Raw genomic sequence first — 24483 nt, forward strand, 5'->3', positions numbered from 1 at the left:
TTGAGGAGAGTGAAATTATATTTAAATTCAATTATTTAATATTATAAACGATGAAAATAATGTCCGTCGAGCCGGATTTGAACCAGCGACCTATGGATATTTTGTTAATCGCCCTCTACAGTCCACCGCTCTACCAACTGAGCTATCGACGGATGAGGAGCGTTAAATTAAGTTGTAATGAAAAATGTCCGTCGAGCCCGATTTGAACCACCGACTTCTGGATAACTCTGCCACTCGCCCTCTACAGTCAACCGCTCTACCAACTGAGCTATCGACTGTTGAGGAAAGTGAAATTATATTTAAATTCAATTATTTAATATTATAAACGATGAAAATAATGTCCGTCGAGCCGGATTTGAACCAGCGACCTATGGATAACTTTGTTAATCGCCCTCTACAGTCCACCGCTCTACCAACTGAGCTATCGACGGATGAGGAGCGTGAAATTATGTTGTAATTCAATTAATTAATATTATAAACGGTGAAAAATGTCCGTCGAGCCGGATTTGAACCAGCGACCTATGGATAACTTTGTTAATCGCCCTCTACAGTCCACCGCTCTACTAACTGAGCTATCGACGGATGAGGAGCGTTAAATTATGTTGTAATGAAAAATGTCCGTCGAGCCCGATTTGAACCACCGACTTCTGGATAACTCTGCCACTCGCCCTCTACAGTCCACCGCTCTACCAACTGAGCTATCGACGGTTGAGGAGAGTGAAATTATATTTAAATTCAATTATTTAATATTATAAACGATGAAAATAATGTCCGTCGAGCCGGATTTGAACCAGCGACCTATGGATAACTTTGTTAATCGCCCTCTACAGTCCACCGCTCTACCAACTGAGCTATCGACGGATGAGGAGCGTGAAATTATATTTAAATTCAATTATTTAATATTAAAAACGACGAAAAAAATGTCCGTCGAGCCGGATTTGAACCACCGACTTATAGATATCTCTGTCACTCGCCCTCTACAGTCCACCGCTCTACCAACTGAGCTAACGACGGATGAGGAGCTATAAATTATATTTAAATTCAATTATTTAATACTATAAACGATGCAAAAAATGTCCGTCCAGCCGGATTTGAACCAGCGACCTATGGATAACTTTGTTAATCGCCCCCTACAGTCCACCGCTCTACCAACTGAGCTAACGACGGATGAGGAGCTTTAAATTATATTTAAATTCAATTATTTAATACTATAAACGATGCAAAAAATGTCCATCGAGCCGGATTTGAACCAGCGACCTATGGATAACTTTGTTAATCGCCCTCTACAGTCCACCGCTCTACCAACAGAGCTATCGACGGATAAGGAGCGTGAAATTATATTGTGATTCAATTAATTAATATTATAAACGATGAAAAATGTCCGTCTAGCCGGATTTGAACCAGCGACCTATGGATAACTTTGTTAATCGCCCTCTACAGTCCACCGCTCTACCAACTGAGCTATCGACGGATGAGGATCGTTAAATTATGTTGTAATGAAAAATGTCCGTCGAGCCCGATTTGAACCACCGACTTCTGGATAACTCTGCCACTCGCCCTCTACAGTCCACCGCTCTACCAACTGAGCTATCGACGGTTGAGGAGAGTGAAATTATATTTAAATTCAATTATTTAATATTATAAACGATGAAAATAATGTCCGTCGAGCCGGATTTGAACCAGCGACCTATGGATAACTTTGTTAATCGCCCTCTACAGTCCACCGCTCTACCAACTGAGCTATCGACGAATGAGGAGCGTGAAATTATATTTAAATTCAAATATTTAATATTAAAAACGACGAAAAAAGTGTCCGTCGAGCCGGATTTGAACCACCGACCTATGGATAACTCTGTCACTCGCCCTCTACAGTCCACCGCTCTACCAACTGAGCTAACGACGGATGAGGAGCTTTAAATTATATTTAAATTCAATTATTTAATACTATAAACGATGCAAAAAATGTCCGTCCAGCCGGATTTGAACCAGCGATCTATGGATAACTTTGTTAATCGCCCTCTACAGTCCACCGCTCTACCAACTGAGCTATCGACTGTTGAGGAAAGTGAAATTATATTTAAATTTTATTATTTAATATTATAAACGATGAAAATAATGTCCGTCGAGCCGGATTTGAACCAGCGACCTATGGATAACTTTGTTAATCGCCCTCTACAATCCACCGCTCTACCAACTGAGCTATCGACGGATAAGGAGCGTGAAATTATGTTGTGATTCAATTAATTAATATTATAAACGATGAAAAATGTCCGTCGAGCCGGATTTGAACCAGCGACCTATGGATAACTTTGTTAATCGCCCTCTACAGTCCACCGCTCTACCAACTGAGCTATCGACGGATGAGGATCGTTAAATTATGTTGTAATGAAAAATGTCCGTCGAGCCCGATTTGAACCACCGACTTCTGGATAACTCTGCCACTCGCCCTCTACAGTCCACCGCTCTACCAACTGAGCTATCGACGGTTGAGGAGAGTGAAATTATATTTAAATTCAATTATTTAATATTATAAACGATGAAAATAATGTCCGTCGAGCCGGATTTGAACCAGCGACCTATGGATAACTCTGTCACTCGCCCTCTACAGTCCACCTCTCTACCAACTGAGCTAACGACGGATGAGGAGTTTTAAATTATATTTAAATTCAATTATTTAATACTATAAACGATGCAAAAAATGTCCGTACAGCCGGATTTGAACCAGCGATCTATGGATAACTTTGTTAATCGCCCTCTACAGTCCACCGCTCTACCAACTGAGCTATCGACGGATGAGGAGCGTTAAATTATGTTGTAATGAAAAATGTCCGTCGAGCCCGATTTGAACCACCGACTTCTGGATAACTCTGCCACTCGCCCTCTACAGTCCACCGCTCTACCACCTGAGCTATCGACGGATGAGGAGCGTGAAATTATGTTGTAATGAAAAATGTTCGTCGAGCCAGATTTGAACCAGCAACCTATGGATAACTTTGTCAATCGCCCTCTACAGTCCACCGCTCTACCAACTGAGCAATCGACGGATGAGGAGCGTGAAATTATATTTAAATTCAATTATTTAATATTATAAACGATGAAAAAAATGTCCGTCGAGCCGGTTTTGAACCAGCGACCTATGTATAACTTTGTTAATCGCCGTCTACAGTCCACCGCTCTACCAACTGAGCTATCGACTGTTGAGGAAAGTGAAATTATATTTAAATTCAATTATTTAATATTATAAACGATGAAAATAATGTCCGTCGAGCCGGATTTGAACCAGCGACCTATGGATAACTTTGTTAATCGCCCTCTACAGTCCACCGCTCTACCAACTGAGCTATCGACGGATGAGGAGCGTGAAATTATATTTAAATTCAAATATTTAATTTTAAAAACGACGAAAAAAGTGTCCGTCGAGCCGGATTTGAACCACCGACCTATGGATAACTCTGTCCCTCGCCCTCTACAGTCCACCGCTCTACCAACTGAGCTAACGACGGATGAGGAGCTTTAAATTATATTTAAATTCAATTATTTAATACTATAAACGATGCAAAAAATGTCCGTCCAGCCGGATTTGAACCAGCGATCTATGGATAACTCTGCCACTCGCCCTCTACAGTTCACCGCTCTACCAACTGAGCTATCGACGGATGAGGAGCGTTAAATTATGTTGTAAGGAAAAATGTCCGTCGAGCCCGATTTGAACCACCGATTTCTGGATAAATCTGCCACTCGCCCTCTACAGTCCACCGCTCTACCAACTGAGCTATCGACGGTTGAGGAGAGTGAAAATATATTTAAATTCAATTATTTAATATTATAAACGATGAAAATAATGCCCGTCGAGCCGGATTTGAACCACCGACCTATGGATAACTTTGTTAATCGCCCTCTACAGTCCACCGCTCTACCAACTGAGCAATCGACGGATGAGGAGCGTGAAATTATATTTAAATTCAATTATTTAATATTATAAACGATGAAAAAAATGTCCGTCGAGCCGGTTTTGAACCAGCGACCTATGGATAACTTTGTTAATCGCCCTCTACAGTCCACCGCTCTACCAACTGAGCTATCGACGGATGAGGAGCGTGAAATTATGTTTTAATGAAAAATGTCCGTCGAGCCAGATTTGAACCAGCGACCTATGGATAACTTTGTTAATCGCCCTCTACAGTCCACCGCTCTACCAACTGAGCAATCGACGGATGAGGAGCGTGAAATTATATTTAAATTCAATTATTTAATATTATAAACGATGAAAAAAATGTCCGTCGAGCCGGTTTTGAACCAGCGACCTATGGATAATTTTGTCAATCGCCCTCTACAGTCCACCGCTCTACCAACTGAGCTATCGAAGGGTGAGAAACGAGAAATTATGTTGTAATTCAATTAATTAATATTATAAACGATGAAAAATGTCCGTCGAGCCGGATTTGAACCAGCGACCTATGGATAACTTTGTTAATCGCCCTCTACAGTCCACCGCTCTACCAACTGAGCTATCGACGGATGAGGAGCGTGAAATTATGTTGTAATAAAAATGTCCGTCGAGCCAGATTTGAACCACCGACTTCTGGATAACTCTGTCACTCGCCCTCTACAGTCCACCGCTCTACCAACTGAGCTATCGACGGATGAGGAGCGTGAAATTATATTTAAATTGAATTATTTAATATTATAAATAATGAAAAAAATGTCCGTCGAGCCGGTTTTGAACCAGCGACCTATGGATAACTTTGTCAATCGCCCTCTACAGTCCACCGCTCTACCAACTGAGCAATCGACGGATGAGGAGCGTGAAATTATATTGAAATTGATTTATTTAATATTATAAACAATGAAAAAAATGTCCGTCGAGCCGGTTTTGAACCAGCGACCTATGGATAACTTTGTCAATCGCTCTCTACAGTCCACCGCTCTACCAACTGAGCTATCGACGGTTGAGGAGAGTGAAATTATATTTAAATTCAATTATTTAATATTATAAACGATGAAAATAATGTCCGTCGAGCCGGATTTGAACCAGCGACCTATGGATATTTTGTTAATCGCCCTCTACAGTCCACCGCTCTACCAACTGAGCTATCGACGGATGAGGAGCGTTAAATTAAGTTGTAATGAAAAATGTCCGTCGAGCCCGATTTGAACCACCGACTTCTGGATAACTCTGCCACTCGCCCTCTACAGTCCACCGCTCTACCAACTGAGCTATCGACGGTTGAGGAGAGTGAAATTATATTTAAATTCAATTATTTAATATTATAAACGATGAAAAAAATGTCCGTCGAGCCGGATTTCAACCAGCAAACTATGGATATTTTGTTAATCGCCCTCTACAGTCCACCGCTCTACCAACTGAGCTATCGACGGATGAGGAGCGTTAAATTAAGTTGTAATGAAAAATGTCCGTCGAGCCCGATTTGAACCACCGACTTCTGGATAACCTTGCCACTCGCCCTCTACAGTCCACCGCTCTACCAACTGAGCTATCGACGGATGAGGAGCGTGAATTTATATTTTAATTAAATTAATTAATATTATAAACGATGAAAAAAATGTCCGTCGAGCCGGATTTCAACCAGCAAACTATGGATATTTTGTTAATCGCCCTCTACAGTCCACCGCTCTACCAACTGAGCTATCGACGGATGAGGAGCGTTAAATTAATTTGTAATGAAAAATGTCCGTCGAGCCCGATTTGAACCACCGACTTCTGGATAACTCTGCCACTCGCCCTCTACAGTCCACCGCTCTACCAACTGAGCTATCGACGGATGAGGAGCGTGAATTTATATTTAAATTCAATTATTTAATATTATAAACGATGAAAATAATGTCCGTCGAGCCGGATTTGAACCAGCGACCTATGGATAACTTTGTTAATCGCCCTCTACAGTCCACCGCTCTACCAACTGAGCTATCGACGGATGAGGAGCGTGAAATTATGTTTTAATGAAAAATGTCCGTCGAGCCAGATTTGAACCAGCGACCTATGGATAACTTTGTTAATCGCCCTCTACAGTCCACCGCTCTACCAACTGAGCTATCGACGGATGAGGAGCGTGAAATTATGTTTTAATGAAAAATGTCCGTCGAGCCAGATTTGAACCAGCGACCTATGGATAACTTTGTCAATCGCCCTCTACAGTCCACCGCTCTACCAACTGAGCAATCGACGGATGAGGAGCGTGAATTTATATTTTAATTCAATTAATTAATATTATAAACGATGAAAAAAATGTCCGTCGAGCCGGATTTCAACCAGCAAACTATGGATATTTTGTTAATCGCCCTCTACAGTCCACCGCTCTGCCAACTGAGATATTGATGGACGAGGAGCGTGAAATTATGATGTAATGAAAAATGTCCGCCGAGCCGGATTTGAACCAGCGACCTATGGATAACTTTGTTAATCGCCCTCTACAGTCCACCGCTCTACCAACTGAGCTATCGACGGATGAGGAGCGTGAAATTATATTTAAATTCAAATATTTAATATTAAAAACGACGAAAAAAGTGTCCGTCGAGCCGGATTTGAACCACCGACCTATGGATAACTTTGTTAATCGCCCTCTACAGTCCACCGCTCTACCAACTGAGCTATCGACGGATGAGGAGCGTTAAATTATGTTGTAATGAAAAATGTCCGTCGAGCCCGATTTGAACCACCGACTTCTGGATAACTCTGCCACTCGCCCTCTACAGTCCACCGCTCTACCAACTGAGCTATCGACGGTTGAGGAGAGTGAAATTATATTTAAATTCAATTATTTAATATTATAAACGATGAAAATAATGTCCGTCGAGCCGGATTTGAACCAGCGACCTATGGATAACTTTGTTAATCGCCCTCTACAGTCCACCGCTCTACCAACTGAGCTATCGACGGATGAGGAGCGTGAAATTATGTTGTAATGAAAAATGTTCGTCGAGCCAGATTTGAACCAGCAACCTATGGATAACTTTGTCAATCGGCCTCTACAGTCCACCGCTCTACCAACTGAGCAATCGACGGATGAGGAGCGTGAAATTATATTTAAATTCAATTATTTAATATTATAAACGATGAAAAAAATGTCCGTCGAGCCGGTTTTGAACCAGCGACCTATGGATAACTTTGTTAATCGCCCTCTACAGTCCCCCGCTCTACTAACTGAGCTATCGACGGATGAGGAGCGTGAAATTATATTTAAATTCAAATATTTAATATTAAAAACGACGAAAAAAGTGTCCGTCGAGCCGGATTTGAACCACCGACCTATGGATAACTCTGTCACTCGCCCTCTACAGTCCACCGCTCTACCAACTGAGCTAACGACGGATGAGGAGCTTTAAATTATATTTAAATTCAATTATTTAATACTATAAACGATGCAAAAAATGTCCGTCCAGCCGGATTTGAACCAGCGATCTATGGATAACTTTGTTAATCGCCCTCTACAGTCCACCGCTCTACCAACTGAGCTATCGACGGATGAGTAGCGTTAAATTATGTTGTAATGAAAAATATCCGTCGAGCCCGATTTGAACCACCGACTTCTGGATAACTCTGCCACTCGCCCTGTACAGTCCACCGCTCTACCAACTGAGCTATCGACGGTTGAGGAGAGTGAAATTATATTTAAATTCAATTATTTAATATTATAAACGATGAAAATAATGTCCGTCGAGCCGGATTTGAACCAGCGACCTATGGATAACTTTGTTAATCGCCCTCTACAGTCCACCGCTCTACCAAATGAGCTATCGACGGATGAGGAGCGTGAAATTATGTTTTAATGAAAAATGTCCTTCGAGCCAGATTTGAACCAGCGACCTATGGATAACTTTGTCAATCGCCCTCTACAGTCCACCGCTCTACCAACTGAGCAATCGACGGATGAGGAGCGTGAATTTATATTTTAATTCAATTAATTAATATTATAAACGATGAAAAAAATGTCCGTCGAGCCGGATTTCAACCAGCAAACTATGGATATTTTGTTAATCGCCCTCTACAGTCCACCGCTCTGCCAACTGAGATATTGATGGACGAGGAGCGTGAAATTATGATGTAATGAAAAATGTCCGCCGAGCCGGATTTGAACCAGCGACCTATGGATAACTTTGTTAATCGCCCTCTACAGTCCACCGCTCTACCAACTGAGCTATCGACGGATGAGGAGCGTGAAGTTATGTTGTAATAAAAATGTCCGTCGAGCCGGTTTTGAACCAGCGACCTATGGATAACTTTGTTAATCGCCCTCTACAGTCCACCGCTCTACCAACTGAGCTATCCACTGTTGAGGAAAGTGAAATTATATTTAAATTCAATTATTTAATATTATAAACGATGAAAATAATGTCCGTCGAGCCGGATTTGAACCAGCGACCTATGGATAACTTTGTTAATCGCCCTCTACAGTCCACCGCTCTACTAACTGAGCTATCGACGGATGAGGAGCGTGAAATTATATTTAAATTCAAATATTTAATATTAAAAACGACGAAAAAAGTGTCCGTCGAGCCGGATTTGAACCACCGACCTATGGATAACTCTGTCACTCGCCCTCTACAGTCCACCGCTCTACCAACTGAGCTAACGACGGATGAGGAGCTTTAAATTATATTTAAATTCAATTATTTAATACTATAAACGATGCAAAAAATGTCCGTCCAGCCGGATTTGAACCAGCGATCTATGGATAACTTTGTTAATCGCCCTCTACAGTCCACCGCTCTACCAACTGAGCTATCGACGGATGAGGAGCGTTAAATTATGTTGTAATGAAAAATGTCCGTCGAGCCCGATTTGAACCACCGACTTCTGGATAACTCTGCCACTCGCCCTCTACAGTCCACCGCTCTACCAACTGAGCCATCGACGGTTGAGGAGAGTGAAATTATATTTAAATTCAATTATTTAATATTATAAACGATGAAAATAATGTCCGTCGAACCGGATTTGAACCAGCGACCTATGGATAACTTTGTTAATCGCCCTCTACAGTCCACCGCTCTACCAAATGAGCTATCGACGGATGAGGAGCGTGAAATTATGTTGTAATGAAAAATGTCCGTCGAGCCAGATTTGAACCAGCAACCTATGGATAACTTTGTCAATCGGCCTCTACAGTCCACCGCTCTACCAACTGAGCAATCGACGGATGAGGAGCGTGAAATTATATTTAAATTCAATTATTTAATATTATAAACGATGAAAAAAATGTCCGTCGAGCCGGTTTTGAACCAGCGACCTATGGATAACTTTGTTAATCGCCCTCTACAGTCCCCCGCTCTACTAACTGAGCTATCGACGGATGAGGAGCGTGAAATTATATTTAAATTCAAATATTTAATATTAAAAACGACGAAAAAAGTGTCCGTCGAGCCGGATTTGAACCACCGACCTATGGATAACTCTGTCACTCGCCCTCTACAGTCCACCGCTCTACCAACTGAGCTAACGACGGATGAGGAGCTTTAAATTATATTTAAATTCAATTATTTAATACTATAAACGATGCAAAAAATGTCCGTCCAGCCGGATTTGAACCAGCGATCTATGGATAACTTTGTTAATCGCCCTCTACAGTCCACCGCTCTGCCAACTGAGATATTGATGGACGAGGAGCGTGAAATTATGATGTAATGAAAAATGTCCGACGAGCCAGATTTGAACCACCGACTTCTGGATAACTCTGTCAGTCGCCCTCTACAGTCCACCGCTCTACCAACTGAGCTAACGACGGATGAAGAGCGTTAAATAATATTTAAATTCAATTATTTAATACTATAAACGATGCAAAAAATGTCCGTCGAGCCGGATTTGAACCAGCGACCTATGGATAACTTTGTTAATCGCCCTCTACAGTCCACCGCTCTACCAACTGAGCTATCGACGGATGAGGAGCGTTAAATTATGTTGTAATGAAAAATGTCCGTCGAGCCCGATTTGAACCACCGACTTCTGGATAACTCTGCCACTCGCCCTCTACAGTCCACCGCTCTACCAACTGAGCTATCGACGGTTGAGGAGAGTGAAATTATATTTAAATTCAATTATTTAATATTATAAACGATGAAAATAATGTCCGTCGAGCCGGATTTGAACCAGCGACCTATGGATAACTTTGTTAATCGCCCTCTACAGTCCACCGCTCTACCAACTGAGCTATCGACGGATGAGGAGCGTGAAATTATGTTTTAATGAAAAATGTCCGTCGAGCCAGATTTGAAACAGCGACCTATGGATAACTTTGTCAATCGCCCTCTACAGTCCACCGCTCTACCAACTGAGCTATCGACGGATGAGGAGCGTGAAGTTATGTTGTAATAAAAATGTCCGTCGAGCCGGTTTTGAACCAGCGACCTATGGATAACTTTGTTAATCGCCCTCTACAGTCCACCGCTCTACCAACTGAGCTATCCACTGTTGAGGAAAGTGAAATTATATTTAAATTCAATTATTTAATATTATAAACGATGAAAATAATGTCCGTCGAGCCGGATTTGAACCAGCGACCTATGGATAACTTTGTTAATCGCCCTCTACAGTCCACCGCTCTACTAACTGAGCTATCGACGGATGAGGAGCGTGAAATTATATTTAAATTCAAATATTTAATATTAAAAACGACGAAAAAAGTGTCCGTCGAGCCGGATTTGAACCACCGACTTCTGGATAACTCTGCCACTCGCCCTCTACAGTCCACCGCTCTACCAACTGAGCTATCGACGGATGAGGAGCGTGAATTTATATTTTAATTCAATTAATTAATATTATAAACGATGAAAAAAATGTCCGTCGAGCCGGATTTCAACCAGCAAACTATGGATATTTTGTTAATCGCCCTCTACAGTCCACCGCTCTACCAACTGAGCTATCGACGGATGAGGAGCGTTAAATTAAGTTGTAATGAAAAATGTCCGTCGAGCCCGATTTGAACCACCGACATCTGGATAACTCTGCCACTCGCCCTCTACAGTCCACCGCTCTACCAACTGAGCTATCGACGGTTGAGGAGAGTGAAATTATATTTAAATTCAATTATTTAATATTATAAACGATGAAAATAATGTCCGTCGAGCCGGATTTGAACCAGCGACCTATGGATAACTTTGTTAATCGCCCTCTACAGTCCACCGCTCTACCAACTGAGCTATCGACGGATGAGGAGCGTGAAATTATGTTTTAATGAAAAATGTCCGTCGAGCCAGATTTGAACCAGCGACCTATGGATAACTTTGTCAATCGCCCTCTACAGTCCACCGCTCTACCAACTGAGCAATCGACGGATGAGGAGCGTGAATTTATATTTTAATTCAATTAATTAATATTATAAACGATGAAAAAAATGTCCGTCGAGCCGGATTTCAACCAGCAAACTATGGATATTTTGTTAATCGCCCTCTACAGTCCACCGCTCTGCCAACTGAGATATTGATGGACGAGGAGCGTGAAATTATGATGTAATGAAAAATGTCCGACGAGCCAGATTTGAACCACCGACTTCTGGATAACTCTGTCAGTCGCCCTCTACAGTCCACCGCTCTACCAACTGAGCTAACGACGGATGAAGAGCGTTAAATAATATTTAAATTCAATTATTTAATACTATAAACGATGCAAAAAATGTCCGTCGAGCCGGATTTGAACCAGCGACCTATGGATAACTTTGTTAATCGCCCTCTACAGTCCACCGCTCTACCAACTGAGCTATCGACGGATGAGGAGCGTTAAATTATGTTGTAATGAAAAATGTCCGTCGAGCCCGATTTGAACCACCGACTTCTGGATAACTCTGCCACTCGCCCTCTACAGTCCACCGCTCTACCAACTGAGCTATCGACGGTTGAGGAGAGTGAAATTATATTTAAATTCAATTATTTAATATTATAAACGATGAAAATAATGTCCGTCGAGCCGGATTTGAACCAGCGACCTATGGATAACTTTGTTAATCGCCCTCTACAGTCCACCGCTCTACCAACTGAGCTATCGACGGATGAGGAGCGTGAAATTATGTTTTAATGAAAAATGTCCGTCGAGCCAGATTTGAAACAGCGACCTATGGATAACTTTGTCAATCGCCCTCTACAGTCCACCGCTCTACCAACTGAGCAATCGACGGATGAGGAGCGTGAATTTATATTTTAATTCAATTAATTAATATTATAAACGATGAAAAAAATGTCCGTCGAGCCGGATTTCAACCAGCAAACTATGGATATTTTGTTAATCGCCCTCTACAGTCCACCGCTCTGCCAACTGAGATATTGATGGACGAGGAGCGTGAAATTATGATGTAATGAAAAATGTCCGACGAGCCAGATTTGAACCACCGACTTCTGGATAACTCTGTCAGTCGCCCTCTACAGTCCACCGCTCTACCAACTGAGCTAACGACGGATGAAGAGCGTTAAATAATATTTAAATTCAATTATTTAATACTATAAACGATGCAAAAAATGTCCGTCGAGCCGGATTTGAACCAGCGACCTATGGATAACTTTGTTAATCGCCCTCTACAGTCCACCGCTCTACCAACTGAGCTATCGACGGATGAGGAGCGTTAAATTATGTTGTAATGAAAAATGTCCGTCGAGCCCGATATGAACCACCGACTTCTGGATAACTCTGCCACTCGCCCTCTACAGTCCACCGCTCTACCAACTGAGCTATCGACGGATGAGGAGCGTTAAATTATGTTGTAATGAAAAATGTCCGCCGAGCCCGATTTGAACCACCGACTTCTGGATAAATCTGCCACTCGCCCTCTACAGTCCACCGCTCTACCAACTGAGCTATCGACGGTTGAGGAGAGTGAAAATATATTTAAATTCAATTATTTAATATTATAAACGATGAAAATAATGCCCGTCGAGCCGGATTTGAACCACCGACCTATGGATAACTTTGTTAATCGCCCTCCACAGTCCACCGCTCTACCAACTGAGCAATCGACGGATGAGGAGCGTGAAATTATATTTAAATTCAATTATTTAATATTATAAACGATGAAAAAAATGTCCGTCGAGCCGGTTTTGAACCAGCGACCTATGGATAACTTTGTTAATCGCCCTCTACAGTCCACCGCTCTACCAACTGAGCTATCGACGGATGAGGAGCGTGAAATTATATTTAAATTCAAATATTTAATATTAAAAACGACGAAAAAAGTGTCCGTCCAGCCGGATTTGAACCAGCGACCTATGGATATTTTGTTAATCGCCCTCTACAGTCCACCGCTCTACCAACTGAGCTATCGACGGATGAGGAGCGTTAAATTAAGTTGTAATGAAAAATGTCCGTCGAGCCCGATTTGAACCACCGACTTCTGGATAACTCTGCCACTCGCCCTCTACAGTCCACCGCTCTACCAACTGAGCTATCGACGGTTGAGGAGAGTGAAATTATATTTAAATTCAATTATTTAATATTATAAACGATGAAAAAAATGTCCGTCGAGCCGGATTTCAACCAGCAAACTATGGATATTTTGTTAATCGCCCTCTACAGTCCACCGCTCTACCAACTGAGCTATCGACGGATGAGGAGCGTTAAATTAAGTTGTAATGAAAAATGTCCGTCGAGCCCGATTTGAACCACCGACTTCTGGATAACCTTGCCACTCGCCCTCTACAGTCCACCGCTCTACCAACTGAGCTATCGACGGATGAGGAGCGTGAATTTATATTTTAATTAAATTAATTAATATTATAAACGATGAAAAAAATGTCCGTCGAGCCGGATTTCAACCAGCAAACTATGGATATTTTGTTAATCGCCCTCTACAGTCCACCGCTCTACCAACTGAGCTATCGACGGATGAGGAGCGTTAAATTAATTTGTAATGAAAAATGTCCGTCGAGCCCGATTTGAACCACCGACTTCTGGATAACTCTGCCACTCGCCCTCTACAGTCCACCGCTCTACCAACTGAGCTATCGACGGATGAGGAGCGTGAATTTATATTTAAATTCAATTATTTAATATTATAAACGATGAAAATAATGTCCGTCGAGCCGGATTTGAACCAGCGACCTATGGATAACTTTGTTAATCGCCCTCTACAGTCCACCGCTCTACCAACTGAGCTATCGACGGATGAGGAGCGTGAAATTATGTTTTAATGAAAAATGTCCGTCGAGCCAGATTTGAACCAGCGACCTATGGATAACTTTGTTAATCGCCCTCTACAGTCCACCGCTCTACCAACTGAGCTATCGACGGATGAGGAGCGTGAAATTATGTTTTAATGAAAAATGTCCGTCGAGCCAGATTTGAACCAGCGACCTATGGATAACTTTGTCAATCGCCCTCTACAGTCCACCGCTCTACCAACTGAGCAATCGACGGATGAGGAGCGTGAATTTATATTTTAATTCAATTAATTAATATTATAAACGATGAAAAAAATGTCCGTCGAGCCGGATTTCAACCAGCAAACTATGGATATTTTGTTAATCGCCCTCTACAGTCCACCGCTCTGCCAACTGAGATATTGATGGACGAGGAGCGTGAAATTATGATGTAATGAAAAATGTCCGCCGAGCCGGATTTGAACCAGCGACCTATGGATAACTTTGTTAATCGCCCTCTACAGTCCACCGCTCTACCAACTGAGCTATCGACGGATGAGGAGCGTGAAATTATATTTAAATTCAAATATTTAATATTAAAAACGACGAAAAAAGTGTCCGTCGAGCCGGATTTGAACCACCGACCTATGGATAACTTTGTTAATCGCCCTCTACAGTCCACCGCTCTACCAACTGAGCTATCGACGGATGAGGAGCGTTAAATTATGTTGTAATGAAAAATGTCCGTCGAGCCCGATTTGAACCACCGACTTCTGGATAACTCTGCCACTCGCCCTCTACAGTCCACCGCTCTACCAACTGAGCTATCGACGGTTGAGGAGAGTGAAATTATATTTAAATTCAATTATTTAATATTATAAACGATGAAAATAATGTCCGTCGAGCCGGATTTGAACCAGCGACCTATGGATAACTTTGTTAATCGCCCTCTACAGTCCACCGCTCTACCAACTGAGCTATCGACGGATGAGGAGCGTGAAATTATGTTGTAATGAAAAATGTTCGTCGAGCCAGATTTGAACCAGCAACCTATGGATAACTTTGTCAATCGGCCTCTACAGTCCACCGCTCTACCAACTGAGCAATCGACGGATGAGGAGCGTGAAATTATATTTAAATTCAATTATTTAATATTATAAACGATGAAAAAAATGTCCGTCGAGCCGGTTTTGAACCAGCGACCTATGGATAACTTTGTTAATCGCCCTCTACAGTCCCCCGCTCTACTAACTGAGCTATCGACGGATGAGGAGCGTGAAATTATATTTAAATTCAAATATTTAATATTAAAAACGACGAAAAAAGTGTCCGTCGAGCCGGATTTGAACCACCGACCTATGGATAACTCTGTCACTCGCCCTCTACAGTCCACCGCTCTACCAACTGAGCTAACGACGGATGAGGAGCTTTAAATTATATTTAAATTCAATTATTTAATACTATAAACGATGCAAAAAATGTCCGTCCAGCCGGATTTGAACCAGCGATCTATGGATAACTTTGTTAATCGCCCTCTACAGTCCACCGCTCTACCAACTGAGCTATCGACGGATGAGTAGCGTTAAATTATGTTGTAATGAAAAATATCCGTCGAGCCCGATTTGAACCACCGACTTCTGGATAACTCTGCCACTCGCCCTGTACAGTCCACCGCTCTACCAACTGAGCTATCGACGGTTGAGGAGAGTGAAATTATATTTAAATTCAATTATTTAATATTATAAACGATGAAAATAATGTCCGTCGAGCCGGATTTGAACCAGCGACCTATGGATAACTTTGTTAATCGCCCTCTACAGTCCACCGCTCTACCAAATGAGCTATCGACGGATGAGGAGCGTGAAATTATGTTTTAATGAAAAATGTCCTTCGAGCCAGATTTGAACCAGCGACCTATGGATAACTTTGTCAATCGCCCTCTACAGTCCACCGCTCTACCAACTGAGCAATCGACGGATGAGGAGCGTGAATTTATATTTTAATTCAATTAATTAATATTATAAACGATGAAAAAAATGTCCGTCGAGCCGGATTTCAACCAGCAAACTATGGATATTTTGTTAATCGCCCTCTACAGTCCACCGCTCTGCCAACTGAGATATTGATGGACGAGGAGCGTGAAATTATGATGTAATGAAAAATGTCCGCCGAGCCGGATTTGAACCAGCGACCTATGGATAACTTTGTTAATCGCCCTCTACAGTCCACCGCTCTACCAACTGAGCTATCGACGGATGAGGAGCGTGAAGTTATGTTGTAATAAAAATGTCCGTCGAGCCGGTTTTGAACCAGCGACCTATGGATAACTTTGTTAATCGCCCTCTACAGTCCACCGCTCTACCAACTGAGCTATCCACTGTTGAGGAAAGTGAAATTATATTTAAATTCAATTATTTAATATTATAAACGATGAAAATAATGTCCGTCGAGCCGGATTTGAACCAGCGACCTATGGATAACTTTGTTAATCGCCCTCTACAGTCCACCGCTCTACTAACTGAGCTATCGACGGATGAGGAGCGTGAAATTATATTTAAATTCAAATATTTAATATTAAAAACGACGAAAAAAGTGTCCGTCGAGCCGGATTTGAACCACCGACCTATGGATAACTCTGTCACTCGCCCTCTACAGTCCACCGCTCTACCAACTGAGCTAACGACGGATGAGGAGCTTTAAATTATATTTAAATTCAATTATTTAATACTATAAACGATGCAAAAAATGTCCGTCCAGCCGGATTTGAACCAGCGATCTATGGATAACTTTGTTAATCGCCCTCTACAGTCCACCGCTCTACCAACTGAGCTATCGACGGATGAGGAGCGTTAAATTATGTTGTAATGAAAAATGTCCGTCGAGCCCGATTTGAACCACCGACTTCTGGATAACTCTGCCACTCGCCCTCTACAGTCCACCGCTCTACCAACTGAGCCATCGACGGTTGAGGAGAGTGAAATTATATTTAAATTCAATTATTTAATATTATAAACGATGAAAATAATGTCCGTCGAACCGGATTTGAACCAGCGACCTATGGATAACTTTGTTAATCGCCCTCTACAGTCCACCGCTCTACCAAATGAGCTATCGACGGATGAGGAGCGTGAAATTATGTTGTAATGAAAAATGTCCGTCGAGCCAGATTTGAACCAGCAACCTATGGATAACTTTGTCAATCGGCCTCTACAGTCCACCGCTCTACCAACTGAGCAATCGACGGATGAGGAGCGTGAAATTATATTTAAATTCAATTATTTAATATTATAAACGATGAAAAAAATGTCCGTCGAGCCGGTTTTGAACCAGCGACCTATGGATAACTTTGTTAATCGCCCTCTACAGTCCCCCGCTCTACTAACTGAGCTATCGACGGATGAGGAGCGTGAAATTATATTTAAATTCAAATATTTAATATTAAAAACGACGAAAAAAGTGTCCGTCGAGCCGGATTTGAACCACCGACCTATGGATAACTCTGTCACTCGCCCTCTACAGTCCACCGCTCTACCAACTGAGCTAACGACGGATGAGGAGCTTTAAATTATATTTAAATTCAATTATTTAATACTATAAACGATGCAAAAAATGTCCGTCCAGCCGGATTTGAACCAGCGATCTATGGATAACTTTGTTAATCGCCCTCTACAGTCCACCGCTCTGCCAACTGAGATATTGATGGACGAGGAGCGTGAAATTATGATGTAATGAAAAATGTCCGACGAGCCAGATTTGAACCACCGACTTCTGGATAACTCTGTCAGTCGCCCTCTACAGTCCACCGCTCTACCAACTGAGCTAACGACGGATGAAGAGCGTTAAATAATATTTAAATTCAATTATTTAATACTATAAACGATGCAAAAAATGTCCGTCGAGCCGGATTTGAACCAGCGACCTATGGATAACTTTGTTAATCGCCCTCTACAGTCCACCGCTCTACCAACTGAGCTATCGACGGATGAGGAGCGTTAAATTATGTTGTAATGAAAAATGTCCGTCGAGCCCGATTTGAACCACCGACTTCTGGATAACTCTGCCACTCGCCCTCTACAGTCCACCGCTCTACCAACTGAGCTATCGACGGTTGAGGAGAGTGAAATTATATTTAAATTCAATTATTTAATATTATAAACGATGAAAATAATGTCCGTCGAGCCGGATTTGAACCAGCGACCTATGGATAACTTTGTTAATCGCCCTCTACAGTCCACCGCTCTACCAACTGAGCTATCGACGGATGAGGAGCGTGAAATTATGTTTTAATGAAAAATGTCCGTCGAGCCAGATTTGAAACAGCGACCTATGGATAACTTTGTCAATCGCCTTCTACAGTCCACCGCTCTACCAACTGAGCTATCGACGGATGAGGAGCGTGAAGTTATGTTGTAATAAAAATGTCCGTCGAGCCGGTTTTGAACCAGCGACCTATGGATAACTTTGTTAATCGCCCTCTACAGTCCACCGCTCTACCAACTGAGCTATCCACTGTTGAGGAAAGTGAAATTATATTTAAATTAAATTATTTAATATTATAAACGATGAAAATAATGTCCGTCGAGCCGGATTTGAACCAGCGACCTATGGATAACTTTGTTAATCGCCCTCTACAGTCCACCGCTCTACTAACTGAGCTATCGACGGATGAGGAGCGTGAAATTATATTTAAATTCAAATATTTAATATTAAAAACGACGAAAAAAGTGTCCGTCGAGCCGGATTTGAACCACCGACTTCTGGATAACTCTGCCACTCGCCCTCTACAGTCCACCGCTCTACCAACTGAGCTATCGACGGATGAGGAGCGTGAATTTATATTTTAATTCAATTAATTAATATTATAAACGATGAAAAAAATGTCCGTCGAGCCGGATTTCAACCAGCAAACTATGGATATTTTGTTAATCGCCCTCTACAGTCCACCGCTCTACCAACTGAGCTATCGACGGATGAGGAGCGTTAAATTAAGTTGTAATGAAAAATGTCCGTCGAGCCCGATTTGAACCACCGACATCTGGATAACTCTGCCACTCGCCCTCTACAGTCCACCGCTCTACCAACTGAGCTATCGACGGTTGAGGAGAGTGAAATTATATTTAAATTCAATTATTTAATATTATAAACGATGAAAATAATGTCCGTCGAGCCGGATTTGAACCAGCGACCTATGGATAACTTTGTTAATCGCCCTCTACAGTCCACCGCTCTACCAACTGAGCTATCGACGGATGAGGAGCGTGAAATTATGTTTTAATGAAAAATGTCCGTCGAGCCAGATTTGAACCAGCGACCTATGGATAACTTTGTCAATCGCCCTCTACAGTCCACCGCTCTACCAACTGAGCAATCGACGGATGAGGAGCGTGAATTTATATTTTAATTCAATTAATTAATATTATAAACGATGAAAAAAATGTCCGTCGAGCCGGATTTCAACCAGCAAACTATGGATATTTTGTTAATCGCCCTCTACAGTCCACCGCTCTGCCAACTGAGATATTGATGGACGAGGAGCGTGAAATTATGATGTAATGAAAAATGTCCGACGAGCCAGATTTGAACCACCGACTTCTGGATAACTCTGTCAGTCGCCCTCTACAGTCCACCGCTCTACCAACTGAGCTAACGACGGATGAAGAGCGTTAAATAATATTTAAATTCAATTATTTAATACTATAAACGATGCAAAAAATGTCCGTCGAGCCGGATTTGAACCAGCGACCTATGGATAACTTTGTTAATCGCCCTCTACAGTCCACCGCTCTACCAACTGAGCTATCGACGGATGAGGAGCGTTAAATTATGTTGTAATGAAAAATGTCCGTCGAGCCCGATTTGAACCACCGACTTCTGGATAACTCTGCCACTCGCCCTCTACAGTCCACCGCTCTACCAACTGAGCTATCGACGGTTGAGGAGAGTGAAATTATATTTAAATTCAATTATTTAATATTATAAACGATGAAAATAATGTCCGTCGAGCCGGATTTGAACCAGCGACCTATGGATAACTTTGTTAATCGCCCTCTACAGTCCACCGCTCTACCAACTGAGCTATCGACGGATGAGGAGCGTGAAATTATGTTTTAATGAAAAATGTCCGTCGAGCCAGATTTGAAACAGCGACCTATGGATAACTTTGTCAATCGCCCTCTACAGTCCACCGCTCTACCAACTGAGCAATCGACGGATGAGGAGCGTGAATTTATATTTTAATTCAATTAATTAATATTATAAACGATGAAAAAAATGTCCGTCGAGCCGGATTTCAACCAGCAAACTATGGATATTTTGTTAATCGCCCTCTACAGTCCACCGCTCTGCCAACTGAGATATTGATGGACGAGGAGCGTGAAATTATGATGTAATGAAAAATGTCCGACGAGCCAGATTTGAACCACCGACTTCTGGATAACTCTGTCAGTCGCCCTCTACAGTCCACCGCTCTACCAACTGAGCTAACGACGGATGAAGAGCGTTAAATAATATTTAAATTCAATTATTTAATACTATAAACGATGCAAAAAATGTCCGTCGAGCCGGATTTGAACCAGCGACCTATGGATAACTTTGTTAATCGCCCTCTACAGTCCACCGCTCTACCAACTGAGCTATCGACGGATGAGGAGCGTTAAATTATGTTGTAATGAAAAATGTCCGTCGAGCCCGATATGAACCACCGACTTCTGGATAACTCTGCCACTCGCCCTCTACAGTCCACCGCTCTACCAACTGAGCTATCGACGGATGAGGAGCGTTAAATTATGTTGTAATGAAAAATGTCCGCCGAGCCCGATTTGAACCACCGACTTCTGGATAAATCTGCCACTCGCCCTCTACAGTCCACCGCTCTACCAACTGAGCTATCGACGGTTGAGGAGAGTGAAAATATATTTAAATTCAATTATTTAATATTATAAACGATGAAAATAATGCCCGTCGAGCCGGATTTGAACCACCGACCTATGGATAACTTTGTTAATCGCCCTCCACAGTCCACCGCTCTACCAACTGAGCAATCGACGGATGAGGAGCGTGAAATTATATTTAAATTCAATTATTTAATATTATAAACGATGAAAAAAATGTCCGTCGAGCCGGTTTTGAACCAGCGACCTATGGATAACTTTGTTAATCGCCCTCTACAGTCCACCGCTCTACCAACTGAGCTATCGACGGATGAGGAGCGTGAAATTATATTTAAATTCAAATATTTAATATTAAAAACGACGAAAAAAGTGTCCGTCCAGCCGGATTTGAACCAGCGATCTATGGATAACTTTGTTAATCGCCCTCTACAGTCCACCGCTCTACCAACTGAGCTATCGACGGATGAGGAGCGTGAAATTATGTTTTAATGAAAAATGTCCGTCGAGCCAGATTTGAACCAGCGACCTATGGATAACTTTGTCAATCGCCCTCTACAGTCCACCGCTCTACCAACTGAGCAATCGACGGATGAGGAGCGTGAAATTATATTTAAATTCAATTATTTAATTTTATAAACGATGAAAAAAATGTCCGTCGAGCCGGTTTTGAACCAGCGACCTATGGATAATTTTGTCAATCGCCCTCTACAGTCCACCGCTCTACCAACTGAGCTATCGAAGTGTAAGAAACGAGAAATTATGTTGTAATTCAATTAATTAATATTATAAACGATGAAAAATGTCCGTCGAGCCGGATTTGAACCAGCGACCTATGGATAACTTTGTTAATCGCCCTCTACAGTCCACCGCTCTACCAACTGAGCTATCGACGGATGAGGAGCGTGAAATTATATTTAAATTGAATTATTTAATATTATAAATAATGAAAAAAATGTCCGTCGAGCCAGATTTGAACCACCGACTTCTGGATAACTCTGCCACTCGCCCTCTACAGTCCACCGCTCTACCAACTGAGCTATCGACGGTTGAGGAGAGTGATATTATATTTAAATTCAATTATTTAATATTATAAACGATGAAAATAATGTCCGTCGAGTCGGATTTGAACCAGCGACCTATGGATAACTTTGTTAATCGCCCTCTACAGTCCACCGCTCTACCAAATGAGCTATCGACGGATGAGGAGCGTGAAATTATATTTAAATTCAATTATTTAATATTATAAACGATGAAAAAAATGTCCGTCGAGCCGGTTTTGAACCAGCGACCTATGGATAATTTTGTCAATCGCCCTCTACAGTCCACCGCTCTACCAACTGAGCTATCGACGGATGAGGAGCGTGAAGTTATGTTGTAATAAAAATGTCCATCGAGCCAGATTTGAACCACCGACTTCTGGATAACTCTGTCACTCGCCCTCTACAGTCCACCGCTCTACCAACTGAGCTATCGACGGATGAGGAGCGTGAAATTATATTTAAATTGAATTATTTAATATTATAAATAATGAAAAAAATGTCCGTCGAGCCAGATTTGAACCACCGACTTCTGGATAACTCTGCCACTCGCCCTCTACAGTCCACCGCTCTACCAACTGAGCTATCGACGGTTGAGGAGAGTGATATTATATTTAAATTCAATTATTTAATATTATAAACGATGAAAATAATGTCCGTCGAGTCGGATTTGAACCAGCGACCTATGGATAACTTTGTTAATCGCCCTCTACAGTCCACCGCTCTACCAAATGAGCTATCGACGGATGAGGAGCGTGAAATTATATTTAAATTCAATTATTTAATATTATAAACGATGAAAAAAATGTCCGTCGAGCCGGTTTTGAACCAGCGACCTATGGATAATTTTGTCAATCGCCCTCTACAGTCCACCGCTCTACCAACTGAGCTATCGAAGGGTGAGAAACGAGAAATTATGTTGTAATTCAATTAATTAATATTATAAACGATGAAAAATGTCCGTCGAGCCGGATTTGAACCAGCGACCTATGGATAACTTTGTTAATCGCCCTCTACAGTCCACCGCTCTACCAACTGAGCTATCGACGGATGAGGAGCGTGAAGTTATGTTGTAATAAAAATGTCCATCGAGCCAGATTTGAACCACCGACTTCTGGATAACTCTGTCACTCGCCCTCTACAGTCCACCGCTCTACCAACTGAGCTATCGACGGATGAGGAGCGTGAAATTATATTTAAATTGAATTATTTAATATTATAAATAATAAAAAAAATGTCCGTCGAGGCGGTTTTGAACCAGCGACCTATGGATAACTTTGTTAATCGCCCTCTACAGTCCACCGCTCTACCAACTGAGCTATCGACGGATGAGGAGCGTGAAGTTATGTTGTAATAAAAATGTCCATCGAGCCAGATTTGAACCACCGACTTCTGGATAACTCTGTCACTCGCCCTCTACAGTCCACCGCTCTACCAACTGAGCTATCGACGGATGAGGAGCGTGAAATTATATTTAAATTGAATTATTTAATATTATAAATAATAAAAAAAATGTCCGTCGAGGCGGTTTTGAACCAGCGACCTATGGATAACTTTGTCAATCGCCCTCTACAGTCCACCGCTCTACCAACTGAGCAATCGACGGATGAGGAGCGTGAAATTATATTGAAATTGATTTATTTAATATTATAAACAATGAAAAAAATGTCCGTCGAGCCGGTTTTGAACCAGCGACCGATGGATAACTTTGTCAATCGCTCTCTACAGTCCACCGCTCTACCAATTGAGCTATCGACGGATGAGGAGCGTGAATTTATATTTTAATTCAATTAATTAATATTATAAACGATGAAAAAAATGTCCGTCGAGCCGGATTTCAACCAGCAAACTATGGATATTTTGTTAATCGCCCTCTACAGTCCACCGCTCTACCAACTGAGCTATCGACGGATGAGGAGCGTTAAATTAAGTTGTAATGAAAAATGTCCGTCGAGCCCGATTTGAACCACCGACTTCTGGATAACTCTGCCACTCGCCCTCTACAGTCCACCGCTCTACCAACTGAGCTATCGACGGTTGAGGAGAGTGAAATTATATTTAAATTCAATTATTTAATATTATAAACGATGAAAATAATGTCCGTCGAGCCGGATTTGAACCAGCGACCTATGGATAACTTTGTTAATCGCCCTCTACAGTCCACCGCTCTACCAACTGAGCTATCGACGGATGAGGAGCGTGAAATTATGTTGTAATGAAAAATGTTCGTCGAGCCAGATTTGAACCAGCAACCTATGGATAACTTTGTCAATCGCCCTCTACAGTCCACCGCTCTACCAACTGAGCAATCGACGGATGAGGAGCGTGAAATTATATTTAAATTCAATTATTTAATATTATAAACGATGAAAAAAATGTCCGTCGAGCCGGTTTTGAACCAGCGACCTATGGATAACTTTGTTAATCGCCCTCTACAGTCCACCGCTCTACCAACTGAGCTATCGACTGTTGAGGAAAGTGAA

The 24483-nt window shown here is 41.9% G+C and overlaps 40 non-coding genes across 40 annotated transcripts; all 40 read right to left on the reverse strand.

Moving 5' to 3' along the window:
• Positions 1-62: 62 nt before the first annotated feature.
• On the reverse strand, positions 63-152 carry TRNAY-GUA (transfer RNA tyrosine (anticodon GUA)). The gene is given in 2 exon segments: positions 63-98; positions 116-152. It is a non-coding gene; the product is annotated as a tRNA-Tyr (tRNA).
• Positions 153-340: 188 nt separating this feature from the next.
• TRNAY-GUA (transfer RNA tyrosine (anticodon GUA)) lies at positions 341-431 on the reverse strand. Its single transcript is given in 2 exon segments — positions 341-376; positions 395-431. It is a non-coding gene; the product is annotated as a tRNA-Tyr (tRNA).
• Positions 432-770: 339 nt separating this feature from the next.
• Positions 771-861, reverse strand: TRNAY-GUA (transfer RNA tyrosine (anticodon GUA)). Its single transcript is given in 2 exon segments — positions 771-806; positions 825-861. It is a non-coding gene; the product is annotated as a tRNA-Tyr (tRNA).
• Positions 862-1659: 798 nt separating this feature from the next.
• On the reverse strand, positions 1660-1750 carry TRNAY-GUA (transfer RNA tyrosine (anticodon GUA)). Its single transcript is given in 2 exon segments — positions 1660-1695; positions 1714-1750. It is a non-coding gene; the product is annotated as a tRNA-Tyr (tRNA).
• A 368-nt stretch (positions 1751-2118) lies between these two features.
• Positions 2119-2209, reverse strand: TRNAY-GUA (transfer RNA tyrosine (anticodon GUA)). The gene is given in 2 exon segments: positions 2119-2154; positions 2173-2209. It is a non-coding gene; the product is annotated as a tRNA-Tyr (tRNA).
• Positions 2210-2269: 60 nt separating this feature from the next.
• On the reverse strand, positions 2270-2360 carry TRNAY-GUA (transfer RNA tyrosine (anticodon GUA)). Its single transcript is given in 2 exon segments — positions 2270-2305; positions 2324-2360. It is a non-coding gene; the product is annotated as a tRNA-Tyr (tRNA).
• Positions 2361-3259: 899 nt separating this feature from the next.
• Positions 3260-3350, reverse strand: TRNAY-GUA (transfer RNA tyrosine (anticodon GUA)). Its single transcript is given in 2 exon segments — positions 3260-3295; positions 3314-3350. It is a non-coding gene; the product is annotated as a tRNA-Tyr (tRNA).
• A 647-nt stretch (positions 3351-3997) lies between these two features.
• TRNAY-GUA (transfer RNA tyrosine (anticodon GUA)) lies at positions 3998-4088 on the reverse strand. Its single transcript is given in 2 exon segments — positions 3998-4033; positions 4052-4088. It is a non-coding gene; the product is annotated as a tRNA-Tyr (tRNA).
• Positions 4089-4427: 339 nt separating this feature from the next.
• TRNAY-GUA (transfer RNA tyrosine (anticodon GUA)) lies at positions 4428-4518 on the reverse strand. The gene is given in 2 exon segments: positions 4428-4463; positions 4482-4518. It is a non-coding gene; the product is annotated as a tRNA-Tyr (tRNA).
• A 340-nt stretch (positions 4519-4858) lies between these two features.
• On the reverse strand, positions 4859-4949 carry TRNAY-GUA (transfer RNA tyrosine (anticodon GUA)). The gene is given in 2 exon segments: positions 4859-4894; positions 4913-4949. It is a non-coding gene; the product is annotated as a tRNA-Tyr (tRNA).
• Positions 4950-5011: 62 nt separating this feature from the next.
• TRNAY-GUA (transfer RNA tyrosine (anticodon GUA)) lies at positions 5012-5101 on the reverse strand. Its single transcript is given in 2 exon segments — positions 5012-5047; positions 5065-5101. It is a non-coding gene; the product is annotated as a tRNA-Tyr (tRNA).
• Positions 5102-5845: 744 nt separating this feature from the next.
• On the reverse strand, positions 5846-5936 carry TRNAY-GUA (transfer RNA tyrosine (anticodon GUA)). Its single transcript is given in 2 exon segments — positions 5846-5881; positions 5900-5936. It is a non-coding gene; the product is annotated as a tRNA-Tyr (tRNA).
• A 439-nt stretch (positions 5937-6375) lies between these two features.
• On the reverse strand, positions 6376-6466 carry TRNAY-GUA (transfer RNA tyrosine (anticodon GUA)). Its single transcript is given in 2 exon segments — positions 6376-6411; positions 6430-6466. It is a non-coding gene; the product is annotated as a tRNA-Tyr (tRNA).
• A 341-nt stretch (positions 6467-6807) lies between these two features.
• On the reverse strand, positions 6808-6898 carry TRNAY-GUA (transfer RNA tyrosine (anticodon GUA)). Its single transcript is given in 2 exon segments — positions 6808-6843; positions 6862-6898. It is a non-coding gene; the product is annotated as a tRNA-Tyr (tRNA).
• Positions 6899-8075: 1177 nt separating this feature from the next.
• TRNAY-GUA (transfer RNA tyrosine (anticodon GUA)) lies at positions 8076-8166 on the reverse strand. Its single transcript is given in 2 exon segments — positions 8076-8111; positions 8130-8166. It is a non-coding gene; the product is annotated as a tRNA-Tyr (tRNA).
• A 1636-nt stretch (positions 8167-9802) lies between these two features.
• On the reverse strand, positions 9803-9893 carry TRNAY-GUA (transfer RNA tyrosine (anticodon GUA)). The gene is given in 2 exon segments: positions 9803-9838; positions 9857-9893. It is a non-coding gene; the product is annotated as a tRNA-Tyr (tRNA).
• Positions 9894-10081: 188 nt separating this feature from the next.
• TRNAY-GUA (transfer RNA tyrosine (anticodon GUA)) lies at positions 10082-10172 on the reverse strand. Its single transcript is given in 2 exon segments — positions 10082-10117; positions 10136-10172. It is a non-coding gene; the product is annotated as a tRNA-Tyr (tRNA).
• An 897-nt stretch (positions 10173-11069) lies between these two features.
• TRNAY-GUA (transfer RNA tyrosine (anticodon GUA)) lies at positions 11070-11160 on the reverse strand. Its single transcript is given in 2 exon segments — positions 11070-11105; positions 11124-11160. It is a non-coding gene; the product is annotated as a tRNA-Tyr (tRNA).
• Positions 11161-11626: 466 nt separating this feature from the next.
• Positions 11627-11717, reverse strand: TRNAY-GUA (transfer RNA tyrosine (anticodon GUA)). Its single transcript is given in 2 exon segments — positions 11627-11662; positions 11681-11717. It is a non-coding gene; the product is annotated as a tRNA-Tyr (tRNA).
• A 188-nt stretch (positions 11718-11905) lies between these two features.
• TRNAY-GUA (transfer RNA tyrosine (anticodon GUA)) lies at positions 11906-11996 on the reverse strand. The gene is given in 2 exon segments: positions 11906-11941; positions 11960-11996. It is a non-coding gene; the product is annotated as a tRNA-Tyr (tRNA).
• Positions 11997-12462: 466 nt separating this feature from the next.
• On the reverse strand, positions 12463-12553 carry TRNAY-GUA (transfer RNA tyrosine (anticodon GUA)). Its single transcript is given in 2 exon segments — positions 12463-12498; positions 12517-12553. It is a non-coding gene; the product is annotated as a tRNA-Tyr (tRNA).
• A 314-nt stretch (positions 12554-12867) lies between these two features.
• On the reverse strand, positions 12868-12958 carry TRNAH-GUG (transfer RNA histidin (anticodon GUG)). The gene is given in 2 exon segments: positions 12868-12903; positions 12922-12958. It is a non-coding gene; the product is annotated as a tRNA-His (tRNA).
• A 62-nt stretch (positions 12959-13020) lies between these two features.
• TRNAY-GUA (transfer RNA tyrosine (anticodon GUA)) lies at positions 13021-13111 on the reverse strand. The gene is given in 2 exon segments: positions 13021-13056; positions 13075-13111. It is a non-coding gene; the product is annotated as a tRNA-Tyr (tRNA).
• A 62-nt stretch (positions 13112-13173) lies between these two features.
• On the reverse strand, positions 13174-13263 carry TRNAY-GUA (transfer RNA tyrosine (anticodon GUA)). The gene is given in 2 exon segments: positions 13174-13209; positions 13227-13263. It is a non-coding gene; the product is annotated as a tRNA-Tyr (tRNA).
• A 744-nt stretch (positions 13264-14007) lies between these two features.
• TRNAY-GUA (transfer RNA tyrosine (anticodon GUA)) lies at positions 14008-14098 on the reverse strand. Its single transcript is given in 2 exon segments — positions 14008-14043; positions 14062-14098. It is a non-coding gene; the product is annotated as a tRNA-Tyr (tRNA).
• A 439-nt stretch (positions 14099-14537) lies between these two features.
• On the reverse strand, positions 14538-14628 carry TRNAY-GUA (transfer RNA tyrosine (anticodon GUA)). The gene is given in 2 exon segments: positions 14538-14573; positions 14592-14628. It is a non-coding gene; the product is annotated as a tRNA-Tyr (tRNA).
• A 341-nt stretch (positions 14629-14969) lies between these two features.
• On the reverse strand, positions 14970-15060 carry TRNAY-GUA (transfer RNA tyrosine (anticodon GUA)). The gene is given in 2 exon segments: positions 14970-15005; positions 15024-15060. It is a non-coding gene; the product is annotated as a tRNA-Tyr (tRNA).
• A 1177-nt stretch (positions 15061-16237) lies between these two features.
• TRNAY-GUA (transfer RNA tyrosine (anticodon GUA)) lies at positions 16238-16328 on the reverse strand. Its single transcript is given in 2 exon segments — positions 16238-16273; positions 16292-16328. It is a non-coding gene; the product is annotated as a tRNA-Tyr (tRNA).
• Positions 16329-17964: 1636 nt separating this feature from the next.
• Positions 17965-18055, reverse strand: TRNAY-GUA (transfer RNA tyrosine (anticodon GUA)). The gene is given in 2 exon segments: positions 17965-18000; positions 18019-18055. It is a non-coding gene; the product is annotated as a tRNA-Tyr (tRNA).
• Positions 18056-18243: 188 nt separating this feature from the next.
• TRNAY-GUA (transfer RNA tyrosine (anticodon GUA)) lies at positions 18244-18334 on the reverse strand. The gene is given in 2 exon segments: positions 18244-18279; positions 18298-18334. It is a non-coding gene; the product is annotated as a tRNA-Tyr (tRNA).
• An 897-nt stretch (positions 18335-19231) lies between these two features.
• TRNAY-GUA (transfer RNA tyrosine (anticodon GUA)) lies at positions 19232-19322 on the reverse strand. The gene is given in 2 exon segments: positions 19232-19267; positions 19286-19322. It is a non-coding gene; the product is annotated as a tRNA-Tyr (tRNA).
• Positions 19323-19788: 466 nt separating this feature from the next.
• Positions 19789-19879, reverse strand: TRNAY-GUA (transfer RNA tyrosine (anticodon GUA)). The gene is given in 2 exon segments: positions 19789-19824; positions 19843-19879. It is a non-coding gene; the product is annotated as a tRNA-Tyr (tRNA).
• A 188-nt stretch (positions 19880-20067) lies between these two features.
• Positions 20068-20158, reverse strand: TRNAY-GUA (transfer RNA tyrosine (anticodon GUA)). Its single transcript is given in 2 exon segments — positions 20068-20103; positions 20122-20158. It is a non-coding gene; the product is annotated as a tRNA-Tyr (tRNA).
• Positions 20159-20624: 466 nt separating this feature from the next.
• TRNAY-GUA (transfer RNA tyrosine (anticodon GUA)) lies at positions 20625-20715 on the reverse strand. The gene is given in 2 exon segments: positions 20625-20660; positions 20679-20715. It is a non-coding gene; the product is annotated as a tRNA-Tyr (tRNA).
• Positions 20716-21029: 314 nt separating this feature from the next.
• On the reverse strand, positions 21030-21120 carry TRNAH-GUG (transfer RNA histidin (anticodon GUG)). The gene is given in 2 exon segments: positions 21030-21065; positions 21084-21120. It is a non-coding gene; the product is annotated as a tRNA-His (tRNA).
• A 62-nt stretch (positions 21121-21182) lies between these two features.
• TRNAY-GUA (transfer RNA tyrosine (anticodon GUA)) lies at positions 21183-21273 on the reverse strand. The gene is given in 2 exon segments: positions 21183-21218; positions 21237-21273. It is a non-coding gene; the product is annotated as a tRNA-Tyr (tRNA).
• A 492-nt stretch (positions 21274-21765) lies between these two features.
• TRNAY-GUA (transfer RNA tyrosine (anticodon GUA)) lies at positions 21766-21856 on the reverse strand. The gene is given in 2 exon segments: positions 21766-21801; positions 21820-21856. It is a non-coding gene; the product is annotated as a tRNA-Tyr (tRNA).
• A 368-nt stretch (positions 21857-22224) lies between these two features.
• TRNAY-GUA (transfer RNA tyrosine (anticodon GUA)) lies at positions 22225-22315 on the reverse strand. The gene is given in 2 exon segments: positions 22225-22260; positions 22279-22315. It is a non-coding gene; the product is annotated as a tRNA-Tyr (tRNA).
• A 644-nt stretch (positions 22316-22959) lies between these two features.
• On the reverse strand, positions 22960-23050 carry TRNAY-GUA (transfer RNA tyrosine (anticodon GUA)). Its single transcript is given in 2 exon segments — positions 22960-22995; positions 23014-23050. It is a non-coding gene; the product is annotated as a tRNA-Tyr (tRNA).
• A 1049-nt stretch (positions 23051-24099) lies between these two features.
• TRNAY-GUA (transfer RNA tyrosine (anticodon GUA)) lies at positions 24100-24190 on the reverse strand. Its single transcript is given in 2 exon segments — positions 24100-24135; positions 24154-24190. It is a non-coding gene; the product is annotated as a tRNA-Tyr (tRNA).
• Positions 24191-24483: the final 293 nt, after the last annotated feature.

This window comes from Leiobunum rupestre, chromosome 11 (genome assembly GCF_980474605.1).
Source record: "Leiobunum rupestre chromosome 11, qqLeiRupe1.1.hap1, whole genome shotgun sequence".
Classification (NCBI taxonomy): Eukaryota; Metazoa; Arthropoda; class Arachnida; order Opiliones; family Sclerosomatidae; genus Leiobunum; species Leiobunum rupestre.